This window comes from Belonocnema kinseyi, chromosome 10, assembly GCF_010883055.1.
Source record: "Belonocnema kinseyi isolate 2016_QV_RU_SX_M_011 chromosome 10, B_treatae_v1, whole genome shotgun sequence".
Lineage (NCBI taxonomy): Eukaryota > Metazoa > Arthropoda > Insecta > Hymenoptera > Cynipidae > Belonocnema > Belonocnema kinseyi.
This window is the reverse complement of record NC_046666.1, coordinates 12,791,615-12,798,561: the sequence shown is the minus strand read 5'-3', so window position 1 is coordinate 12,798,561 and position 6,947 is coordinate 12,791,615.

Sequence of the window (6,947 nt, the reverse complement as noted above, 5' to 3'; positions counted from 1 at the left end):
TAGTAATCCACTTGTAATTGAGAGAAACCTACTTGTAATGCAGATAATCTGTGTCAATCCACTTGTTCATTTGAAACAAACAGCAATCCAAATTTGCCCAGAGTAATCCAATTTTAATCCAGTTAATTCATAGTAATACACTTTTAATTAAAAGAAATCTAGTTGTAATCCTGTTCATTTGTGTTAATTCAATTGCAATTTTGAGTAAGGTACTTACAACACAAAGAAATCTAAAGTTATGAATAGTAATCCACTTGTAATCTAGTTAACTCGTACTAATTAACTTTAAGTCGAGAGAACCCCACTTGTAATCTAGACAATACCGGAGTAATTTACTTGTAATCCACTGTAATCCACTTGTAATATAGATAATTCGGATAATCCATTTGTAATTAGCATTAATCCACTATAATCCACTTGTAATACAGATAATCTGGATAATCCATTTGTAATTCTGAGTAACTTCCTTGCAAAACAAAGAAATCTTAATTTTTTCATGTTAATCCACTCGCAATCCAATTAAATCGTAACTTTTAATCAAGAGCGACCTAGTTGTTATCCAGATAATTCGGATTAATAAACTTTTAATTCTGAATAATCCACTTCTAAAACCAGATAGTTCGAATAATTCACTTGTGATTCTGAGTCATCCACTTGTAAAACGAAGCAGACCAAAGTTGCGTAGAGTAATCCAATTTTAATCCAGCAAATTCGTACTAAATAACTTTTAGTCGAGAGGAACCCACTTTTAATCCAGATAATATCGAATTAATTTACTTTTAATCCACTGTAATACACTTTTTATACAGATAATTCGGATACTCGATTTTTAATTCTGATAAATTCACTATAATCCATTTGTAATACAGATAATTCGGATAATTCATTTGCAATTCTGATTAATCCATTTTAATCCACTTGTAATGTAAATAATTCGGATTAATACACTTGTAATTCTAAATAATTCACTTTTAAAATGAAGCAATTCAAATTGGTCTAGAGTAATCCTCGTGTAATCCAGTTGATTCGAATTATTCCATTTATAAACTAGCGAAAGCCACTTCTAATCCAGCCTATTCGGATAATCCAAATGTAAGTCTAAACAATCCACTTGTAAAATGAAGCAATCCACAGTTGTTTATGGTAATTCACTTGTAATTCATGTAATTCGGAATAATGCACTTGCAATGCAGTGAAACTCACCTGTAATCCAGATAATTCGAATAATTCACTTGTGATTCTGAGTAATCCACTTGTGAAACGAAGCAATCCAAAGTTGTGAAGAGTAATCCAACTGTAATCCAGTTAATTCGTGCTAAATAACTTTTAGCCGAGAGAAAAACCACTTGTAATCTAGATAATATCGAAGTAATTTACTTGTAATCCACTATAATCCACTTATAATACAAATAATTCGGATTCCTTGTAATCCAAGTGAATCTTAACTTTTAATCAAGAGAAACCTACTTGTAATCCAAATAATTCGGATTAATACACTTGTAATTCTAAATAACCCATTTGTAAAACGAAGAAATTCGAAATTGTTTGGAGTAATCCACCTGTAATTCAGTAAATTTAAACTAATCCATTTGCAGACCAGTGAAACCCACTTGTAGACCAGGTTACCGGATAATCCACTTGTAAGTCTAAATAATCCACTTGTAAAACACAACAAGTCAAATTTTTTAAGAGTAATCCACATGTAATTTAGTTTATTCGTAGTAATCTACTTGCAATCGATTGAAATCCACTTGTAATCCAGATAATTGTGAATAAACCACTCATAAAACTAAGAAATTCAAGGCTGTCTAGAGAAATCCACTTGTAGTTTGAAATCCACTTGTAGTTTGTAATCCACTTGTAGTTTGCATCCACTTGTAGTTTGTAATCAGCTTGTAGTTTGTAATCCACTTGCAGTTTGAAATCGGCTCGTAGTTTGTTATCCACTTGTAGTTTGTAATCCATTTGAAGTTTGAAAAACACTTTATTTTGTAATCCACTTGTAATTCAGGTCATGATGAAACATAAATCTACTTTATAGGAAATTCAACCATTTTGGTGGAAGATTCATTTCTTTGTTTGAAAATTATTCTATATTTCTAAAAAATCGATTTTTATGGTTTGAAAATAAATTTTTTAAACTGAAGATTGAACTATTCTACTTTTATTTAGCAATGTATATTTTTCTTTTAGTAAAAATTTATCCACTTGGTTGAAAGTCGAAATATTTTGTTGAAAATTCTTTCTTTTTGTTCAAGATTCTTGATTTCAATTAAAAATAATATGATTGAACTATTTTGCTGAAAATTCGTTTTCTTTGTGTTGAAAAATTGTTGGTTTATGTTTAAAAATTAATTTTGTAACTGTGGATCCAACTATTTCAGTTTAAAATGTATAATTTTAGTTAAAGAATCATCTCTGTGTTTAACAAAGTTTACTACTTCGTATCAAAATTTGATTTTCTTCACTTTTTTAATTTGAAAATGTAAGTATTCTATCTTTGGTTAAAATTGATCCTTTTTTAGTTAAAAATTCAACTATTTGGATGAAAATGCGTGTTTTTTTATTCCTTTTTTAACAATAAAAAATTATCCTACACTTTGGGAAATTCGTTTTTTTTATCAAAAAATAATTGTTTAAATTGAAAATTGAACTACTTTAAAAAACAATTTCTAGTAAGTAAGTACTCCATTATTTGTTAAAAATTCATTTTTTTATTTTAAAATTCAATTTTTTTTATAAAAACGTATGTATTTAAAAAATATATATATTTCTGGTTGGAAATTCAATTATTTGGTTCAAAATAAATCTACCTAGTAGAAATTTCATTAATTTTGTCAGAAATAAATTTTTTGTTGTTAAAAATGTATTGCTGTGTTGAAAATTGGATTTTTTGTCTTAAAAATTCTACTAATTTAGTAGAAAATTGTACTGTTTAGTTGAAAAGCTAACTCTTTTGTTAATATATTTCAATGATCTCTGAATATTTTAAAGGATTTTAAAGGCTGTCAATAAGTTTTAAATTTCAGAAACGAATTCACAATAATTGAGGGATTTTAGCGTATTTTAAAGATGTCTAGAGATTTTCAATATTTAAAAGATTTTGAACAATTACATTTTTTAAAAAGAATTTTAGAGATTTTAGGATATTATGAAAGATTCAAAGGGATTTTAAAAGATTTTAAAACATTTTCAAGGGGTTAAAAAAAATATCAAGGAATATCAAGAAATATCATTAAATCCTTAATATAAAATCTCTAAACGATATTGTCGATTTCGATTGCGACAATACTCGATTTCATTGCTATATGCGTGTGACACGAGGCGTCAGTGGGTTAGACAGCATCGGAAAATATTGAAAAAATTTTCACGATTGCTCGTTCTTTGATAGCTACACGCGTGCGACAAGGGCATCCGTGAGTCACCGTGAGTTAGACAGCAATGGAACGTTACACGTGTTTTCTTGAAGTTAATGATCCCAACAGAGCTATCTTGATCTGCGCTTGCTTGGATTTGAGTGATGTTCATTGGCTACGGTGCGCGTCTGTACTTGATTTTTAAATACGTAGGCGAACTAGAGCCAATGAGCGCCACACAGTTCAAGCATGCGCAAGTATTCTTGCATCACTGTTGGGAATAATAATCGAATGAAAATTCGAAGTCGATAATACGAATCAACGCTTCTCCTTTACCGCCACCTTGCCACCAGTACCGTCGCAATACAGGGCGTCTGCTTGTTATTTATGATCGAATTCTTATTTCAATTTAAGCCTCTCTACTTGTTATTTATGATCGTACTTATATTTCAATTTCGGAAAGGACATTTTAAAGCCTTCAAAGCATTTAAATGAGCTATCTGGGCCATTAAATATATCTACCTGAGGGCCTGCGAAGAATTTTTCAGAGCTTCTCTGAGCCTTGAGAATCTTTAGCATATACTCTGAGATCTCTATCGGCAGGGTTAGTATATTTTAAATCACAACTTAATGTTTAAGCTATTATTTGCTATCAATATAAACATTGACATTAAGTGATATTCCTATGAAGCATGGAATTTGTTATAAGTTTTGTTATCAAAGTCCATTTCTGGTGTAAAATGCGATAACAGCTTTTTGAGATTTTGAGGTTAGGGATTGATTTTAGAATACAAGAGCGAAATCGACGTGAAGTTGGCACAGCAACTATGGAGAAAAGTAGTTTTATCATATGGAATCGTTTGGTGGTCGTTTGGTGGTGTTTGGTAGCCCACTTTTGACGTTTGGTGGTAAAAATGGAAAGTTATCGAATTTTCAAATTTGGAGTTAGGCTATTTGGGGTTAACGCTAGCACCCCACTTTTTAATATTTTTGAATTTTTCTCGCGGGAATCGTTTGGTGGTCGATTGGTGGTGTTTGGTAGTCCACTTTTGACGTTTGGTGGTGAAAATTGAAAAAGATATCGAACTTTGAAGAAAATGACTAGCACCCCAAAATTTTAATATTTTGCATTTTGTTTGCACCAATCGCTCAAAAATTGTTTGGTGGTATTTGGTAGTCCACTTTTATTGTTCAACAATTAAAAATAATGAAATTATTGTAATGTTTATAATTTTCTATAACAATAACAAGTCTCAGCGTGCAGATGTTTTCGCGCATACGGTCGCCCGGCGTACTCGTGTACTTGTCATTGGCGCGAAAGTTTTGAAACTAGAGAATGCCAGAAATACGACAGAAAATTTAAAAAAAAACAGAAGAAGCGATTAAACGACCAGAGATGACTATCGAGAGAATATACCCAAATTTGAAAAAGCCACAGTCAGTGGAAGGATTGAACTCTACTTCTCGGGTCAGTGTGGAAGAGATTAACAATAATTTCTTCTTTCTGAATTCGAAATAAGGTCCAGAGGCAGGATTCGACTACTCAAAATCAGATTTTCTTTTCGTAGAAAATCAACACCAACTTTTGCCTGTTAATTCTAATGAAATTGCTTGGAATTAGGATGGCAATTTAGTTTGTGCGGAACTTCTTCCTGTTTTTTGTTAACACTTGGCGGCTGAAAACTTTTAACCAAGAAGATTAAGATTTAATTAAATTTTTTTCGTTGTTTTCTCTTTATTTTTTGAAATTGAAAAATCTTCTCTTTTTTTGTTCTAAATAACTCTAACAGAGTTTTAGATCTTAAGGGTGTTCGATCGATGTTCTAACGTAAAAATTTAATCTTTTCGTTTAATCGCTTCTTCTGGTTTTTTCTAAATCCTCTTTCGTATTTATGGCACTCTTTAGTTTTAAAACTTTCGCGTCAATGACAAGTACACGAGTACATCCCGTAACCGCATGCGCAGAAACATCTGCGCGCTGACATTTGGTATTTTTTTAGAAAATTCTAAAAATTACAATAATTTCGTTATTTTTAATTGTTGAACGATAAGAGTGGACTAGCAAATGCCACTAAACGATTTTGGAGGGATTGGTGCAAACAAAATTCAAAATAGTAAAATTTTTGGGTGCTTGTCATTTTTTTCAAAGTTGCATATCTTTTTCAATTTTGACCACCAAACGTCAAAATAGGGCTACCAAACACCACCAAACGATTCCCGCAAGAAAATTTCAAAAAAATTAAAAAGTGGGGTACTAGCGTAAAGTTGACACCACAAATTAGAAAATTCGATAACTTTTTCAATGTTGACCATCAAATGTCAAAAGTGGGCTACCAAACACCACCAAACGACCAGCAAACGATTACATATGAAAAAATTACGTTTTTTCATACTTGTTGTGCCAACTTCACGTCGATAAGAGCGAACTGCTGGTCACAGAATTAGACCATTTTTGCCACTTTAATGTAAATTATCCGTATATCTACAAAAATGTATAAGATATTATTTTTTGTTATGAAAAGCTACGAAAATGTAATACAAAAACTTCACGAAAGTTAAGCTTTTACTAATTTTTTTTAATACGAAAAAAATACTCCGTGCTTGAAATGCATTGAAAATTAGTGAAATTTTCCATACAAATTTCACAAAAATTTCATTCAAATTTATAAAATTGTTGTTGAAAAAACAGAAACTATTTTAATGAGGATTAAAATAAAAAATAGCTTTTTATGTTTTCATCCTACTTATTTTTGATAAATTTTCTAACTGCGAGCAGTTCGCTCTTGAATTGCTAAATGTAATATTAACCTCAAAATCTCAATAAGCTGCTACCGCATTTTATATTAGCAATGAAATTTTATAACAAATTCCATGCTTCAAAGGAATAATACTTAATGTTAATGTTTATATTGAATGCAAATTATAACTAAAACATTAACTTATAACTAAAAATACACCAATGTTACACTAACTTTCCTCAATATCAGAAAAGTACCATTAAGTTCCTTGCACTTCACCTTCACCACAAAACAGTTGCATAAAATACAGGGTGGACACGCTGGGGCTTACATACATGGTGAGTTGAATGCTACCCGAATTGCACAACAGCAGGGCAGAAGCCATTATACAGGGGTATTTTCATATTTCGCGCCTTCAAAGCTGCATTCGGATCGGCCATTCGGCCCCGTCCGTGCATCTTCGGATCAAGTTTATGATAGTTTCCATGGTTGCGTTCGAAACTTCAAACGGTTATGTTCAGATTTACCGGTTTGCCCTAATCGCTGTCAGTAAATGTAGGCAATGTCAGTTTAAAGTTTACGCATGTAATATTTCATTCACTTTATTTGAAACATATCCTGTCTATTCATAACATACCTTTTTTTCACTCTTCGCCCACTGGAAGCGCAGAATATTATTACTATTTTATAGTATTTATAACTCAGCAGCCATTCTATAATGTTCTTGGCACAGAAAAAAATGACGCTGACCTCTCAGTTCACATGTCTCACTTCATTATTAATTAAACACTTTTATTATTTGTAATTACAATATAACATAACCTATATTGTTTTGACACTTGTATCCGTTTGA